The sequence below is a fragment of the Castanea sativa genome, chromosome 12, assembly GCF_040712315.1.
Source record: "Castanea sativa cultivar Marrone di Chiusa Pesio chromosome 12, ASM4071231v1".
Classification (NCBI taxonomy): domain Eukaryota; kingdom Viridiplantae; phylum Streptophyta; class Magnoliopsida; order Fagales; family Fagaceae; genus Castanea; species Castanea sativa.
Genome location: NC_134024.1, coordinates 23169481 through 23188996, shown reverse-complemented (window position 1 = coordinate 23188996; position 19516 = coordinate 23169481).

The window sequence follows — 19516 nt, the reverse complement described above, 5'->3', positions numbered from 1 at the left end:
GTTGCCCATAAGTTTTATTGATTAGAGGCAAGTTCAAATGGCTCTTCTTTAGAAAGTTTCTCCAAGTTATCAAAAAGAAAAAAAAAAAAAAAAACCTTATAATTGAAGAGGTTTAAGGTTTAACTAGAAGGAGAGTAGGTAGTTAGAGAGTAGGGGTTTGGTGAAAAGGGATAAGTGGAGAGAAGAGGTTGACAACTCATGTACAAACGGTGACTTGGCTGCAAATTGAGTCCTAATGAGTTGCAAATGGTGGTGGTGGAGCTACTGACAATGAAGGTAAGGGTAAGGGTGAAGGTGAAGGTGAAAGATTTTTTTTTGTTATTATTATTATAATTTATGATTGGGTTAATGACCAATATTTGACTTAATAAATTGTCACACATGACATAATATTATTGAGTGGTAGGACCACTATTTTTTTTTTGAGGAAGTAGTATTGGGCTGCCAAACATTGCTAATGTGGTCCTCTCGATGGAGCAAATAATTTTTCATTGTTTCCTTTTTCTTTCCACAAATCTTTCGTCTCACTTTTATTTTCCTCTTACTAGCTTTTCAGTTTTCCCAATTAATAGTGATTAATTGATGCATAATTTTTTGGAAACCCTTTGATGCCTTCAACTATCCTCCCTCCTTCCCACATTCAGCTTCCTCCCTCCAAACAAATAGTCAAATACAATCAATTATTACATTTCAAGACATTATTTTCTTCTTACTTTCTTTCATTTACTCTTTTGGTTCAAACGGCTTCTCATGTTCCTTAACTCTTCTCATCACATTCACCTTTCTCAGCCCAAAAATACAAATGATATAGGGTTCGTTTGTTACCGTTGTTTAAACAATAGTTTTCAGTATTTAAATAACATTACACATATTTTTTCACACACTTTTTCACCCACATGTATTTCCAAAAAATACAAATAATGTTACCAGAACAACATTACTAACAACAATTCTAATGGCTGAAGATTTTTTTTTCCATACTTTATTTTTAGATTTGCATAAATTATCTCCCTATTTATTTATTACCTTAATTAGTAGGGAACATGAGAAGTTGTTTGAACCAAAAGAGCAAATCAAAGTGATGAAGATAATTTTTGACTGATCAATATGGGAGTGCCCAAAAGGGATGACTAACATCCCCAAAAGGGATGACCGACCCCTGAAAGGGATGACTAACCCTGAAAGGGATGATTGACTTGAAAGGAATGACCGGTCCCATAAGGGATGACTGACCCGTGGGCCAACGAATCAGGCAATCCCCGATCCTGACAACCCGTTCCCCTAGGGTTTCCATGGGGCTTACTTGGGGCCTACTCACGCATCCTTACATGGAAATTACTTGTATATCACGACCAAAGACCCTACCACGCAATCAGATCTTTTATATATAGAAAGGTGATCCCAAGTATCTTGGGACCCTTCTCTCTACAAGGAAATTCCTCCATATCAAAGGATTCAGGTAAGCTCTCTACCACTATATAAACCACAAACCTTACATTTCTTGAGGTACGTGAACCTCCCTAGCTCTTGTACTCTTAAGTTCTTAGAGAGTCTTCTATTACTAACTTAACCTTTGGAGGGTTTTTGGCCGGTACCTCACCGGTGCTCTTTGATTGGTTCTTCTCTTCTATTCTTCAAGTACATCCATTGGCATGTGTGTGGACGATCAACTCACTAACAATTTTTGTGCATCATCACAAAGAAAGTATGAAAAAAATATAGTAATGTCTTGAAATGTAAGAATTGAAAATACAAATGATATAAATTTAATAGAGCAATGGGTTCCAAAACAATTCTAATGGCTGAATTTCTTTTTTCGTACTCTATTTTTAGATTTGCATAAATTCTCTTCCTATTTCTTTATTGCTTAGTTTTTTTATTTTTATTTTCCTGCTTCTTGGCTCAAATATTTCTTTCTTATTTTTTTTTTTAATGAGTATAGATACATGGCAACAGATGCGTCCAGACCAATTCTACTACAAGAAAACGTTTTTTCTTTTTTCAAATTTCTTATTATTTCATCATATTGTTTGTATTTTTTCTGTTTCTCACAATGATTTTCATGTTCAACATGAATAGAAATAGAATAAAGTTTATTAGGAAAAAAGGTCATGTTCACAATGACTTTGGTTTTGATGTGATTTTTTTCTCTTGGTTTTGAATTGTGGTTTTATTGGGTTTTTTTTCCAATCTTTTTTATTTGATTGAAATTTTTGTATACATTTTATTTTATTTTTTTAAAAAAGAGAGCAAGTTTGGGTTAAAAAAAAAATTTATTTGGGAGATTAATTGCCAATTTTTAGCATATTTTGATGATGTACAAAATTTTGTAAGTAAATATTATTTAGGAATAGATATTTTCCTTACCTTACTTTTTGAGTAATTGAAAACGTATGTACTGTTTTTTTTTTTTTTTTTTTGATAATAGAGATTTAAAAAAAAATTATAAGTTGTTTATACATATCACTGTAAACTTTGCCATGCATGGATTAGAATAGCAACTAGTGTTTTTTTTTTTAATATTAATTTTTTTTTATACAAGATAGAAATTATACTTTAGTCTAATATAAAAGTATATGTGTGTGAAACTTTCTCTTCAAGACTTGAACTATGACCCTTGCTCTCCACACTCCACAAGCACTTATACTTGTGAAATAACCATTGTACCAAGAATGCACAGTGTAGTGTTTGTAATTATGCATATCTATAGAACAGGAAAGTGGGTCTTCTTAATTACCAAGTTTAATGTTGGTGCTTAATTAGTTAATTCTCAAAAAAAAAAAAAAAAGTTGGTGCTTAATTCATGGACATTGCAGTAATAGTTGTACTCTGAAGCTTGAGTTCAAGCATGGTTTAAATCAAAGCTCGTGCTTGGGACGTAAATATTGGAGAAAGCGAATGCAGGTCATTAGCTTGAGCTAGTTTCCACATATCATTTTTTTTTTCCATTGCTTCTTACCAAATAAAAGATTTTGCGTTCAAACTTCCTGCACACAACTTGATGACAGATATCAATTTTGAAATAGATGTCATAGGTTTATAAGTTAAGTATTAGTAATTATCTGGCGAACCCATGTTATAAAATCAAGGAGAAACGCATCTTTAGAACCAAGAATAATGTACGTTATCAAATCACAATTTATTGAGAACTTTTTACATATCGCAAAAAAATATATATACACATTTTCTCATTGAGTTTCTTCCAAACAATAATACTTTAGATTACCAATGGCTTAAATATGTTTTAATAAATACATTTTTAAATGCAATTCTTAAAAATCATTATGCTTTTTCCAAAAGGTATATTTTCAAATAACTAGCAAAAATAAAGAGTTCGTTACATGTATTTTTTTTTCTGAAAAAGTAGAATCAAACTCATGTAACCTTTTAATATATCTATAAAAATTCTTCACATCTGTCGCTCTCACATAGAGCTTCTGATGAATCCATTTACTGGAATGGCATGAATTACCTATATATCAAACTTTTATGTCAAATTTTTATCATACTTCAAACAAGTTTTGTAAAATTCTTTGTATTTAAAAGGATTGTACATGAATCTCAATTATTACATGTAGAATCATGGTTTGAATCCCCCACCCATTTGTTGTTATAATTAAATTATATAAATAATTACGATATAGTCTATACCATTATTACTATATAAGCCAACCTTTAAATCAAGGTATTCAATCAAGGAAACTTATTAGATACACCGGGAGTATACTACTTCCCTCTCATATGAGGGTATGCTCCATGGTGGGTGGGACTCACCTTTATGTGAGTGGGAGGGAGTATACTCATGAAGTATCCAATAATAACCTTTCAATTAGTACCAGCACTACTCTAAACCGTACCGAATTAATTATCTAAATGTGCCCAAGATATTTTGGGTAATTTGGCCTATATTAATGTTTTGGACCTTACAATAAAAAATAATTCTAAAACATATTATTTAGTTAATGTACTAAAACTAATATTTGCGCTTAAAAAATATGTGAATTTCAAAATATATATTTATAAATAAATACACACACACACACATATATATATATATATATATATATATATATATATATATATTGCCGAAACTCTTAAACGATAAACCGCTATTAATCAAAATCAAAATATTTCTTTTCTATGATCATATCGAAACAATTTCAGTTACAAAATTGATTTTTGCATCTTACATATATGGAAGGTTTGCACTAAGCAATTACATTTTTCCCATATTAGAAGATTGAACCAATCTCATTTTACGACATGAGGATATTCCAAATGAGATTCCATTATATTTGGTCTCTATCTGACCCTATAAATAAGCAAATAATCAATAATTATCTCAAAGTACCAAAAAGGAATTACAAACATCATGAGTCCACTCGGAAGAGTTTTATTACTGCTGACAACCCTTATGTTGCTAATGTCTCTCTGTGAATGTGATCCTCCAACAACAGTTCATAACACTGATTGTTTGAGTAACAAACAATGGCTTAACTTTCATTGTAAATCAAAGAATGATGATCTTGGGTCAAGAGTACTCGCCCCTACCAACTCATACCAATTCTCTTTCCATCCTAACCTTTGGGCTACCACACTATTCTACTGTAGCATGTATTGGCAAGGTGATAAGAAATTACATTGGTTTAATATTTTCGAAGCCCAAAGAGACATAACTTGCACAGATTGTTTTTAGAGTATCAAAGACACTGTTCCTTGCAAGTCTCTAACTCAACCTAATTGCTCTGTGGGTGATAAATACGTTAAATGCTATAACTGGAATCCGTCAAAATGAGCAGCATCCATAATCTTGCAAATTTGCATGATGCCTTTTCTGGTGCAAAATAAAGAATAAGCTCATCATATCATGCATGTACTCCTTAATTTCTTTTTTCTCTTCAAGAATCATGTAGTCCTTAATTTAAATCAAGAATGAACTCATATTATGTACTCCTTGCTTATCTTTTTTTACCCTTTTCCTGTGCCACTCTACTCTTCTTTTAAGCTTAACTCACTCACTCATTGCCTCATTTGGAGTTGATTGATAGCATTTTAAGTGTACTATCCTTACCAATGCTCACCCTTAGCATGATGATCACTTTACAAGAACATGCAATTGTATGGTGAGGGAGACATGGGATAGAGTTTGAGGATATATATCTGGGAGGAACCTTCATACACATACGCTTAGATTAGGATAGAGTATTATTTCTATCTTAGAAAATAACAAAAAAATTAAAAAAATCCTTTATGTATTGATTATTACACACAGTTTGTACATACACATAGGCTAAAATCTTGTTTTGAATCACAATTTCAATTAAAATGGTAAAATCATGCTCTGAAAACATGATTTCACAGTTTGTATGTATGGCTATATATATATATATATAATTAGTTGTGTGCAACAATATCAGTGTTTATAGAATGTATATTATATACATTTTTTAAAATGTAGTTTGCAAAAATTGAAGTTGGCCCTTCAAATTTTGAGTCATTTTAGTGGTGCTCTTAAAAGAAAGATAGATTATATTTAAAATCATATAATTTAAGTGGTTTAATAAATTAAACTATGTAGTTTGAAAAATAAAAAATTTAACTTTGATGTTTCAAAAAGTAACAAATTTAATCTTGATCTTTCATAAAGTAACAAATTAAAATTCAACATATTGTGTTTGAGATTTAATATAAGTTGAGGGTTTTATTTATTACTTTTTGAAACCTAAGAATTTAATTTATTACTTTTCAACTATATATAAAGTTTAAATTTGTTAATTTTAAAGATATAGGGTTTAAATTGTTATGCGCTTAAAATAAAATTTTCAAAAGTAAAAAGACCAATCGGTCAAGTAGTTATAGAGACAAGATGCATTTTTTTGGTGTTAATTATGCTCTTGTATGCGTTAAGTCTTGCATTATTCTTGAACTCGAAGACTTCATTGGTTCCATTAAAAATTGAAATCTTCAAATTTCAGCATGGAGATGATAAAAGATTAATTTTATTATATGAAACATCATCATCAAGCTTAATTTCAATAGGAGATACTACATTATATTTTTATACACGTTTAATATATGTACATGACTTTTATATATTCATTAAAATTTAGAAGATGATAAGTTCTCTTAGAAAATTAATTTGTATATATATACATGTGTGGGCGCACGCATTTGTGTGTGGGCTTGAGTTAATCCTTAACTAATATACTAGTATCATAACTTAGCCCCCTCAAACTAAAATTTTTGGCTTTGCCCTGGCAACAATTAATAATTAACCTTATCTTTTTAAACCTTTCTACCACCTGTAGTGTATGATTGTTATCATAATTGTGTTTGTATTTGTACCTGTGTTTTTGAAAACAAACTCAATTTTCATTCAATGAAGAGATAAGGAATCATAGTACAATCTTCCCAAGCTGGTGAAGGAGAGTCCTCCATCTAGAACATGTCCTCAGTAATATTCCTAACATACCTAGCCAAAGAATGGCCACAGTATTTACACCCCGTTTTACATGGCTAACATTCATCCAATGAAGTCCAAGAGCAAGACTTTGAATGTCCTCAATAATATGGCCTAATCGAGACTGGTTTACACCAGTGGTAGAGATGGAGCCCATGACATTGGCGTTGTCTCCCTCAACAACCAATAGTGAAAAACCCGAGCCAGTAGCAAACTCCAAGGCTTTTCTATATGCCAAAACTTTAGCCTCTTCACTATCTCTCACGGGTGGACCCTTAGCCGACATAGCCGCCATCACCTCTCCCTTAACATTTTGGATCATTGGACCAAATCCTGAGCTGTTTAAGTCCTAGAAAATTGCAACATCAAAGTTCAATTGAAGATCGATCTAGGAAGAGGATGCCATGCAGTTACACTTACATTTGTATCTAGAATGTTCAACTGGTCTTTTTTTGCTTGGTGAAATTCTTCCAAATAATCCCTTGATCTTTTATTTAGCCAACCAATTCCTTTAATTTCCCTTCATGTATAACTATATTCCACTAATTCCAAATAAACAATGCTTGGATTAAAAATAATTCAAACTCAGTTGTGGACAGTCACCTCAACAAGTCCTCAAATAATCCCATCACATCATCTCGGAAACCCTAATACCAGATCTTCCCTACAAGGAAAAATCCTTACTTTTGAGGGATCTTGGTTCACTACTTCATGAGATATGATAAACGCCAAATTCATTTGGCATTACAATGCAATTCTATTGCTTAGAATTATGCCTTAGAGCATTCTCATCAGCTCTTCCATAAAAAATGTCATTTTGACATACCAAAAGTCTATTTTATTATTTTACCACATCATTTTACAATATCTCATTCAACAGGTGTTTTATTCTTCAATTATATACGTTAAAATAATATTTACAACACATTAAAATAATATATAAACTCCTCTCATCAACACCAACAACAATGGCACAGCCACCACTACCGCAACAACGGCTACCAACAACAACCACGGCCACACCAACAACACCGACAGCCACCACAACCACCAAATTACAGTACCACTGCCACAACTAACCCATAACCCACCACATTCACAAACCTCAAAATCCATCCCAAATCAAACAAACCCAACCTCCAATCCCTCTAGATAAGCCTAAGCCTCACAACCTACCGGCAACAACAAAAAAAGCCACCACCACAACCCATGAAAATCAACCAATAGCCACAACAATAAAACCCACAGCAACAACCAAAAAAAAAACCCCCACCATCAAAAAATAAAAGAAATGTCTCACACGGTGAGAGATCGGCAGCGTGGGGGGTGGATGGCAAGGCAAGCTCGGCAGTGTGGCAGATGGTACGGCAAGCTCGACAGCGCAGCGTGGCGTGACGTGGTGGATGGCACGAAGCTCGGTGGCACGGCGTGGTGGTCACTGTGGTTAGATCGGCGTGGCTATGAAAGAGCAACAAAGAGGGCTAGACAGAGATGAGAGTTTGGGTCAGAGTCAAAGAGATCGAAGATTGAAAGGGAGTGTCGAAGAGAGATGGGGAATGAGGAAAATCAACAAAGAAAATTGATCGGCGGTTTTGTTTTTGAGTGATCTTTAGAGAGTTTTTGGGTTTTGGTTTTTAGGGAGACCTTGAGTTTGCATTTGTGTTTGAGAATGACTGAGGAAAGAGAGATACGATAGAGATGAGAGCTAAGAAAGAGAACCAGACGGAGAGAGAGAACCAAACGGAGAGAGAGATATGTGTTGGGAGGAGAGAGAAAAAGTATATAAAATAATAATAATAATTTTGACACATTTGTCCGTACCGTCTCAAATATGAGACAGTACTGTAGCCGCATGTCAAAAATTTTAAGATTTGAGATATCTGATGAAGGCTGGTTTTTGGTGTTTGGTGTGTCAAATGCCAAATATTTGACATTTGACACACTTGATGGTAATGCTCTTAGAGCATTCTCATCAGGTATTGCATACCAAATGTCATTTTCACACATAAAAACGTACATTTTTTATTTTAACGCACCATTTTACAATACATCATTCATCAGATATTCTATTCTTCCCTTCAACACATTAAAATAATATATACAACATATTAAAATTATCTAAAATAACTCTTACACATTACAACCCCTCTGCCACAAATCAACCCACCACAGCCCACAACCAATAACCACCCCCACGAGATCAACCAATGACCACCAACATCAGCCACTTCTACAATCAAAAAAAAAAAAAAAAACACCACCACAACAACAACCACCACAAACAATATCAGTCACCCCACAAGATCAACCACTGACCACCAATATTAGCCACTGCTACAACCAAAAAAAAAACCAACACCACAACTACCACGACGAGATCTTGAGAGGAGGTTGGGCGAATCGGTGGCGAGTTCAGAGGAGAGATTGGTGGCGAGATTGGACGTCGGTGGTGGCGCGAGGCTGAGAGAGTGAATGAGCAAGATTGGCAAAGAGGAAGAGAGGCTGAGATGTCCAATTAGGAGGATCAGTGAAGAGGAAGAGAGACTTGTGGTCAGTGGCGTGGTGAGACGACGATAAGCATTGTTTTAAAAATCGGACCAGACTGGTCGGTCTGGTAAAAAACCCCCCCAAAACGGGGTTAAAAACCGGGTTTGAACCGAAAATTAAAAAAAATAGTTCGATGTCCGGTTCGGTTATTAAAACCATGGCGATGAGAGAACCAGAGAGAGAGAGAGAGATGTGTATAGACAGAGAGAGAGATATATGATGGGAGGAGAGAGAAAAGTCAATAAAATAAGCCAAAAGATTTTTGGCATTGATGTCCGTACTGTCTCATATTTGAGACAGTACTATAGTTGTGTGGCATAATTTTTGAGATATGGAATACTTGGTGAGGATTGGTTTTTGGTATTTGGTGTGTCAAATGCCAAATATTTGGCATTTGACACACCTGATGAGAATGCTCTTAGAGCATTCTCATCAGGCGTGCTAAAATTATGCCATTTTAACACATCAAAAAATCTACTTTATTATTTTACCATATCATTTTACAATACATCATTCATCACATGTTCTATTCTTTTATTCTAAACATTAAAATAATATATACAACACATTAAGTAATAATATTAACTCAAAACAAATGATAAAGTAGAGAGTTTGAGAGTGACAAAGAGAGAGAAGAAGAAATGAGATAGAGAGTCCGAGAGTGACAAAGAGAGAGAAGAAAAAAACAAATGATAAAATATTTTGCAACATGTTACAGTGCGCTTTCATAAATAAAAGTGCACTTTAGCATGTTGCAAAAAAATTTGAGATTTGGAACATCTCATAAGGTATGAATATTGGTGTTTGGTGTGTCAAATGCCAAATATTTGGCATTTAACACACCTGATGATAATGCTCTAAAATGTTGCATTTATTTTTTTAGTGTTTTTATTAATCAACTTTTTCTCTCTCCTTAACTAAAAGTAAAACTCGTTCCCAAAAAAAAAACTAAAAGTAGTAAAAAGAAAGAATATTTAATATAGAGTGTAAAGTAGTAAAAAGAATATTTAATGTAGTGTGTATTGTAAAGTAATGTGATAAAGTGATAAAAAAAATAAAAAATAATAAAAAAGCGAAACTATGCTGTTAATTCCTGAAGTTTACCTACTAAGCAATTTTTGTGCTTAAAATTTCAACTAAGCACTATTGGTCCTTAAAGTTTCTAAACTAAACACAATTAGTCCCTTCACTAACTTCCAGCTAGTTTTTTTTTTTTTTGCTTATGTAGGTAACAGAAATATGAGTTGGCACACTTTTAATGATGTGGCAACATTTTTTAATTAAAAAATCTTAATCATCTCTCCCCTCCATTTACCCCTCTCTGTCTCTTCGTTACCTCTCGTTCTCTCTATCTCTCTGTAACTTCTAGTGAAATCCATGTCAGATCTTCGGAGACCACAAGACAATTAAGGAGGTTCGCAAACTAGATCTCTGTACATTGGAGCGCAGCCAATTCTAACAACCTACATAGTCGTACATACGTGTAATACCTGTAAGAGATCTCATGCCCTGAACATTTAAAATTTAATTCCTAGAGCAAACTTGTTCTCATGTGGCTGAATGGGCATTGAGTTATAGAGGAAGTGGATTTGATGCAATTCATACAAAATGAAAGTTTCTTTGCTTTGTCTTTTCTGGGTCTTTGAGTTTGAAGGTTCAGGTCAAGTTCATGGAGAGTGCCATAATCGGATAGTGTGAAGTTGAAGTATGGATGTTGGCAAGGGCTACTGGATCTAACCAGTGTGGGAGAATTACAAAATAACATGAAATGTGTTTTGGTTCAATAGTAATTGCTAAGCTGGCTTTGTACTCGTTTAGAAGGCAATTTTTGACATGTCTTATTTTTATTGTGCCATCTCATACATATTGCAGGGATTGCATGTTAAGCAATTGCATATAGTCTGCTCCCCTAAATAATGCTGCTACATCATTAAAATATGCCAACTCATTTTTTCTGTTAGACATATAAGCAAAAAAACTAAAGGAAGTTAGTGGAGTGACCAACTGTGTTTAGTTTTGCAACTTTAGGGGCCAATAGCGTTTAGTTGAAATTTCAGGGACTAAAAGCGCTGTTGGTAAACTTTAGAGACCAATAATGTAGTTTGGCCTAAAAGAATAAATATTTAAATAAAGTGGTAACAAAATGGAATATGTAATGTAGGGTGTATTGTAAAATGGTGTCTTAAAATAGTAAAAGTTGCTTTTTGATGTGTCAGAGTAGCTTTTTTTTTTTTTTTACAATACTTGATGCTAGTGCTCAAGTCTCATGTTATTAAATTCACTTTTTCATCGGTTGTGCTTAAAAAAATGGTATTTTCACGTACTAAACAATTACTTTATCTATTTTAATAAATCACTTTCCAATACATCTTACACCAGATCTTCCATTTTAAAATCCCAATTCCCAACCCATTAAAATATTCTAAATAAAACTTCTACAGAATAAGACAAAAAAAATTATAAAGTCAGCACCACCACACACAAGCGGGCTCCACCACCACCACAAACCCACCACCAATACTACTAAAAAAAACCTCAAAATCAAACCAAAACCACCACAAAAAAAAGAAAAAAAGAAAAAAGAAGAAGAGATGAAGAGATGAATATGATCTCAACCAATCAAAATCAACCCAATACCACCAATAAGAAGGTTGACCCACTGAAAATCTAACAACCCACAAAACCCATGGGCACAATCTTGGGTGACCCACAAACCGAAACCAGCACTACCACCCACTCTTGCAACCCACAACCACCAACATCACAACCCACCTCCAAAATCCATTAGATCGAACCACCGCCTAAGACCCACATATTACCACCGACGACCCACAAGATTGGCCATGCATTGCCACCGAAAAGCCACCACCAGAGAGGGACGAGAGAGAGAATGTAAAAAGAAGACAAAGATGAGAGTCAGTGGAGAGGAGAGAGAGTGAATAAAAAATAAATAAAAGTTTTAGCATTTTAGCCTGTACCATCTCATTTTTAGAACAACATTGTAGCCCCATGCCAAAATTTGGACATTTGAAGTATCTGATGTGGCTGAGTTTTTGGTGTTTGATGTGCTAAAAGCTAAAAACTTAGCATTTAGTACACCTGAAACTAGTGCTCTTAGTACTCTCACGTAAGTGTTATAATCCAATTATAAGTTGACGCCCCAACATGTTGTTGAGTGCGGATTTGAGCATGTCCATACGCTGACTAGATTGATAATAAGTTAAGTATTTGTGATTCTCAATTATTAAAAAAAAAGAAAAAAAAAAGTGATTTTAGTTATCTTAACTGATAAAGTCTTGTTGTCAAATAAAATATTTAGGGTTCAAACTCCCTCCAAACAACCTAATGATAAATAAATGACATTCATTTTGAAATACATGCCATTGGTTAATAAGTTAAGTATTAGTAATTATTTGGCAAACCCATGTTATAAAATCGAAGAGAAAATGCATTTTTAGAACCACGAATAAGGTACATTATCAAATCACAATTTATAGAGTACTTAATTTTTTCAAATCGCAAAAACTATATATACACATTTTCTCATTGAGTTTCTTCCAGCAATAATACTTTAATTAGATTTTACCAATGGCTTAAATACGTTTCAATTAATACATGTTTTAAATGCAATTCTTAAAAATCTTTTTTTTTTTTTCAAAAGGTCTATTTTCAAAGAAATACAAACAGATAGATCGCATCATGTATTTCTGCTTTTTTTTTTTTTTATTTATAAATAGAATCAAATTCATGTAACCTTTTAATATATATGTTAAAATTATTCATATCTATCTCTCTCACATAAAGCTTCCAATGAATCCATTTATTGCATTGGCATAGAATCCCTCTCTCTCTCTCTCTCTCTCTCTCTCTCTCTCTCTATATATATATATATATATATATATCAAACATTCATGTCAAATTTTTATCATACCTCCCTAGTTTTGTAAAATTCTTTGTATTTAAAAAAGCTTTGTACATGAATTTCATTTACGAGTAGAATTATGGATTGAATCTCCTTCCCATTTGTTGTAATAATTAGATTATAAAAATAATTACTCTATAGTTTATACCATTATTACTATATAAGCCAACCTTTAAACCAAGGTGATCAATACCATACTGCTATCAGTTGTACTGCCAACACAATTGTATTATCTATTAAATTGGTACCAGTATTCTTTTTTCTTTTTTCTTTTTTTGAGAAAAATTGGTACAAGTACTCCTCTAAACTGTACTAAATTAAATATTAGAATGTGCCAAATATTTTTTGGGTAATTCTGCCTATATTAATGTTTTAGACCTTACAATAAAGAATAACTCTAAAATATATTATAAAACATATTATTCAAGTTAATATATTAGGTTTTTCCTTTTCAAAAAGTTAATTTATTAGGTTAATGTACTTAAACTAATATTTGGACTTAAAAATGTGAATTTTAAATTATATATTTATAAAAATATAAAATACACACATATACATTGCTGTAAATCTGAAACAATGCACTAGTATTTTTTTTTTTTTTGCTGAAACAATGTGCCAGTATTAACCAAAATCAAAATATTTCGTTTATGTAGCCACATCAAAACAGTTTTCATTATGAAATTGACTCGCTTTAAAGAGCTTTGTGATTTGAGAGTGATAGACCGAGGTGAGTTTGTTTGGTGGTGATCTGTGATTTTTTCTTCGGTTTTATACCAAGGCCTAAAGCCGCGTTTTTACTAATAAACGCAGCTCTAGGTACTACTATGGTCGTGTTTGCCAAATGCGGCTTTAGGACTTATAAACGCAGCTCTAGGTACTGCTATGGCCGTGTTTGCCAAACGCAGCTTTAGACCAAGGCCTAAAGCTGCATTTTTATGGATAAACGCAGCTCTAGGTTCTTCTATGGCCGTGTTTTCCAAACGCGGCTTTAGGACATATTTTTTTTTTTTTTAAATGAAATGGGTCTATAGCCACGTTTTAAAAACGCTACTTAAGCCCTTCCCACATAAACGCAGCTAGAACATCAAGAAACGCGGCTTTCGAGTTGATCTGGAGCTGCGCTTAGTACACAGAGCTAGGTGTAGCTGCGTTTTCCCAAAACACAGCTCAAACCTACTCTATAGCTGCGTTTTTGTAAACGCAGCTTAAAACTGCGTTTTTTGTAGTGATTACATTTTTCCCATATTAAAATATTGAAACAAACTCATTTAATGACATGAGGATGTTCCAAATGGGATTCCATTATATCTGGTCTGACCCTTTAAATAAGCAAATAATTAATAATCTTCTCAAAGTACCAAAAAGGAATTACAAACATCATGGGTCCACTCGGAAGAGTTGTATTACTGCTGGCAACCCTTATGATGCTAATGTCTCTCTGTGAATGTCAATCTCCAACAATAGTTCATATCACTAATTCTTTGAGTAACAAACAAAGGCTTAACCTTCATTGGAAATCGAAGAATGATGATACCGGGTTAAAAGAACTCAACTCTAAGGCAATGGCAGAGCCAATAACTTTTTGTAGGGGGCTAAGCTAAATATACCAAATTCTTAAAGTTTTTTTTTTTTTTAAAATGGAAGACCCCAAACAAACTATTTATGTCATAAAAATTAAAAACGAGTCATTTATAAATTATAAACGAGCCATTCAAGTTTTTTTTTTGGTTGATAATTTTGATAGTTAGAATTGGAGAAGAAGGATTCAAACTCCAGATATCATGAACACATCAAAAAATGCCAACCAAACAAAACCAAATAAAGTTTGAAGCAAGATAATAATACAAAATAAAAATATATCACTCCGTATATACAACACTATATTATTACATATATATAATTTAAGCTATAAACTCAACCATACTATTTTTATATATAACATAATAATATATTATAAACAAAGACACAAACATCAATTCACCTTCCGCCACATTTTTGAAGTGCTATACAGCACATAAAAAGCTACTTTCTTTTTAATCACACTTTCAACTAGTAGCTTTACTATATATCTGGGATGCAAGGAAGCAGCAAAACGACCACTGCATCTGTGTCCGACGAGGCAACGCACGAGCGACGCCGCTGCTTGCGCATCGGTGCCACATCTATTTTTTTTTTTTTTGGTTTCCAACTCGCGTCAATTCGCACCGACTCGGTGCGAAACGCACTTATGCACCATTCTTCACTTCAATCTTCAACTCTCTCTCACTCTCTATGCTCCGTCTCCCCTATCGGCTCTCTGCTCTCCGTCTCCCCTCTCTCACAGACGCCCTCAGTCACAAATGCACTTAAGCTCACCTCGTTCTGGTTTCCTAAAGAACAATCTCAGCTCATTGCAAATAACGTAGAATCGTAGATCAAGTTTCTTCTTCTCTGTTTCCTCTTTACTCTTTTGTTCTTCGTTTTTTAGTATTCTGACTTTCATCTCCTGCTCTTAGTTTCTCTGATTTGTTTCTCTTTTATCTTTTTTTTCTAGTTTTGTGAGCTTAGTCAGTAGTCATGTGACAAAGCATTGAAAAGTAGCAAAGAGAGTTTGAAATTTGAGGCCCCATTTGGCATGTTAGTTCTAATACAATAACTCACATTTTAAATAATATTATACACATTTTTACACATATTTTTACATATATATTTTCACCCTCATGTATATCAAAAACACTCAAATAACATAACGAAATTCCTCTCAAACACCCCCTGAAACTCTCCAACTTTTTTATTAAGTTTGGCCCTTCCCCCAAACGTAAATGTACTGTCTTTCTTTCTTTTTCTTTTAAAAATTTTTCAACTTCTTTTTTTTTTCATTATCTCCGTACATACTATATTACTTTTTTAAACTTTTAATATTCTAAAAAGTGATAGTTGTTATTAACTTATTATTATAATTATAATTTAGGTAGATATTTAGGCGTATTATTGATATACTAGTTGAAACATAGATTTATAATTTTAATATTTTCAATAAATTATATAAGAAATATATGTATATAAATAAAATAAAATAAAAAACCGGCAATATTGATTTTTTATTTGGTATATGTTTATATAATGTGAAAAGGTATGCTTAGCATTATATTAAAAATATTTTTAATAATTTTTTAATCGTCACACCCTACTTTTTTAAAAATTGGTGAATCTCGCACCCACACCTGTGCTTCATAGCTATATATCTTCCCCCAAAATAGAACTTGCAATAAAAATGAATGATAGTATATAATAGCAAAAACAGAGAGAGATGCTAATGGTTGCCAATGGAACTAATTGGAGCAGGAGCAGGAGCAGGAGCCTGGAGCTGAGGAGCTTGGACCTGAGGAAATGACATTCGTGGATGCACACAAAATAACTATATGATATAGATTTGTTTTATTTTTGTTTTTTGGATTTGGATTTGGAATATGTTAAAAGGAGATTTGGGGCTTTGCTAATATTTGGAGAGCTATGGGCTGAGGAATGGGCCAATGGAGATTTTTTTTTTTGTTAAGCTTTTTGTACCAGATTCTTTCTCCTTTTTTTTTTTTTTTTTTGGTTTTTTTCTTTTAACAATTTAATTTGAAAAGTGATACGTCCATAATATTTCACATTACTTTTAAAATATTTTACATTTATTGGACTATTTCAAAAAATTTATATGCCAACATGGCTCTACCCCTATGGTTGTCTAAGTCTAAACAATTTATAATTTTAATAATTTTGGGGGTGTATAAAATTACATGTAATTTTAATAATTAATAATTTATTTTTACTAACTCTAATGGAGAATTCAAAAAGCTAGGGGGGCCATGCCCCCCCCCCTATCCCCAACATGGCTCCGCCCCTATGGTTGTTTAAGGGTGTGTTTGGTTGTGGTGAAAACAGGGAGGATGAAAAATAGAAAAAGGAAAATAGGGTGGAAAATGCTGTTTTCCACTGTTTGGTTGAGGAAGGAAAATAGAAGAGACAGAAAATAGGGGGGAAAGTTTTCCCTCCTGAGCCCACTTTTTTTATCCTCCCAAATTGGGAGGAAAATGAGGAGAAAAAAGTGATGAGAAATCTATTTTACATAAATACCCTCTCACCTACTCCTCACATATTATGTAATAAGAGTATAATAGTCAATTTATATAAATTACATTTTCCATCATTCGTTTTTTCTCTCTAACCAAACAAAATAGTTTTCCACCCTCCCACTTTTCCACCCCTCCAACCAAACACATAAGAGGGAAAACCAAATATTTTCTATCCTCCCACTTTTCCATCATCCCATAATTTTCTATCCTCCCACTTTTCCAGTCCTCCAACCAAACGTACCCTAAGTCTCCAATGTCCTCTACTCAGTGGTCCCCCTCCACACATGGTTGGATCAAGTTCAATTTTGATGTTGTCATTACCCCCACATGCCTCCTTCATCTTTGCTGATGGTCGTGATCCCAATGGTCAAATTATTTCGGTTTGTACTGCCAAGATCCTCCTTAATCCCCTGCTTGGGGCGAAGCCAAAGCTGTCCTCCTGACCATTTCCACTGCCTTAAACCTGGGATGTAAGTTTGTGATTTTTGAAGGCAATGCAAAGATTGTCATTGATTCTATTACTTGCTCATCAGCGGATCCCCGTTGGGAAACTTTGTCCATCATCACTGATATTTGCAGCTTAATCCCTTGCTTCTCTTTGTAAATTTTTCCTTTTGTTATTTTTCTTGTAATGAACTTGCCCATATGCTAGCTTGTTGAGCTTCTTTTTCTTCAACTTGAGACTTCAACTCATTTCTTCCATCCCTCAATGGTCTTTTATAAGGAAGGTGATGGGCTAGTTTCCCCCATTTTGCCTTAATAATAACTTCTTATTAAAAAAAAAAAATTGTAATCATACATGTGTTTGTGTTTGTACATGGGTTAGAAGTTTGCATGTTATGGAAAAAAAAAAAAAAAACGTAACAAAAATCCAAGACAAAAAATATGCTATGCTCTTAGCATTAAGCACCAATTCAATATTTTCAAAATGTGACAAACACCCGGTTATATATAGGTATATACAATGGAGGTAACATAGGAGATTAAAGATGCTTAGAAAAGCATAGGAAGTGAAGAAATTGTAAATAAAAATAAATAAATAAATAAACAAGAGAAAACCAAGAATGTACACTTAGGTGCCGATCGGTACCTATGTCTTTTTGACTGGTTGCCATCGAGAGCTATGTCTAGGACTCGAGCATACTTAGAGAGCACCCATGCCTTTGTGACTGGGTGCCGATCAGCAGCTATGTCTAGAGCATGTTTAGAGTGCAAACACAGGTGCCAATTGCCACTTGTGTTTCTATGAGTTAGTGTCGATAGGCACTCATGTCCTAAAAATTTCAATTATGCTCAAAATTTGTGTAATTTTCTTGTCTCTAATGGCTATATTTTGGTTCTAACTTGGATAGTGTACCACTGTGACTCTCCTAAGATACTTTTTAAAGGGTCATAACCCTTGATGTTAAATTATGAGCCCACACTTAGGTTTTATTCTAACACACTACTTTTAAAAATTTACAAGAATTTCCCAAGTTTGCTTCTTGTAGAATTCTTGCCTTAGTTGTATCATAGGAACAAATTTGCAGAAACCGTTTAGCAACACTTGAGCGTGGACAAATATTGTGTAAGGAAAACGTCAATTTGCGTTTCTAAGCTCTTTATTATTCTGTTCTTTCTTGTTGTTTTCATTGTTCTCTTCATAATTTACCTTACCTATATTATCTTGTGTGTAAGATACGTGGACTATACATACTTAGTGGAATAGTCAAATATTGTAAGAGTTCTGGACACCCACGTTAGTACAAAAAAAATAAATTTATTTACAATCATTCCGATTATTATTGTTATTATATTTTTATTGATATGATAAAATTTTAACTTATGATATCCGCTCCGTGGTAAATGCTCATTATCATCATGCCAAAAGATCAATAGATTTTTTGTTGAAGCAAAATTCAAATTTTTTTTTTTGAGAATACTAAATATTTTTAACACACACACGAGGAGAGGAGAGAAGGTTTTAAAGAAACTTACAGTGGTGTATATTCAAAAGGGCCTAATTCTTAAATATACAGTACAAACTTCAAACCTCTTTAACTCACACTCATTTTCCAACGTGGGATTAACCTACTATATTTTCTTTTGAGAATACTAAATATTTTTAACTATAAATCTCTTATTTGACGATAAAATATTTTATTAGCTGAGTTAATTAAAAACCTACGTCGCATTATTTAATTTGCCAGACACCTTTATATTTGAAATGAGTAATATTAGTGCCACATAAAATGACACAACTTATGACACAACTCATATCACAACTCGCCAATGTGGCTAGTTGTGAGTGGTAAATGTGTGATGGTGGGTCAATGTAGGGACATATCTCCACTACTTAAAACTCACTATGTGAGCAAATTGTAGCACAAGTTTTGTCATTTTTCATGTCACAGTATTACTCGTTGAATACAAATGAATTCTTGATTTTAAAAAAAAAAATATTTATAAAAAAATTATTAAAAATAAAAGAGCAGCTGTTCAGAGCCC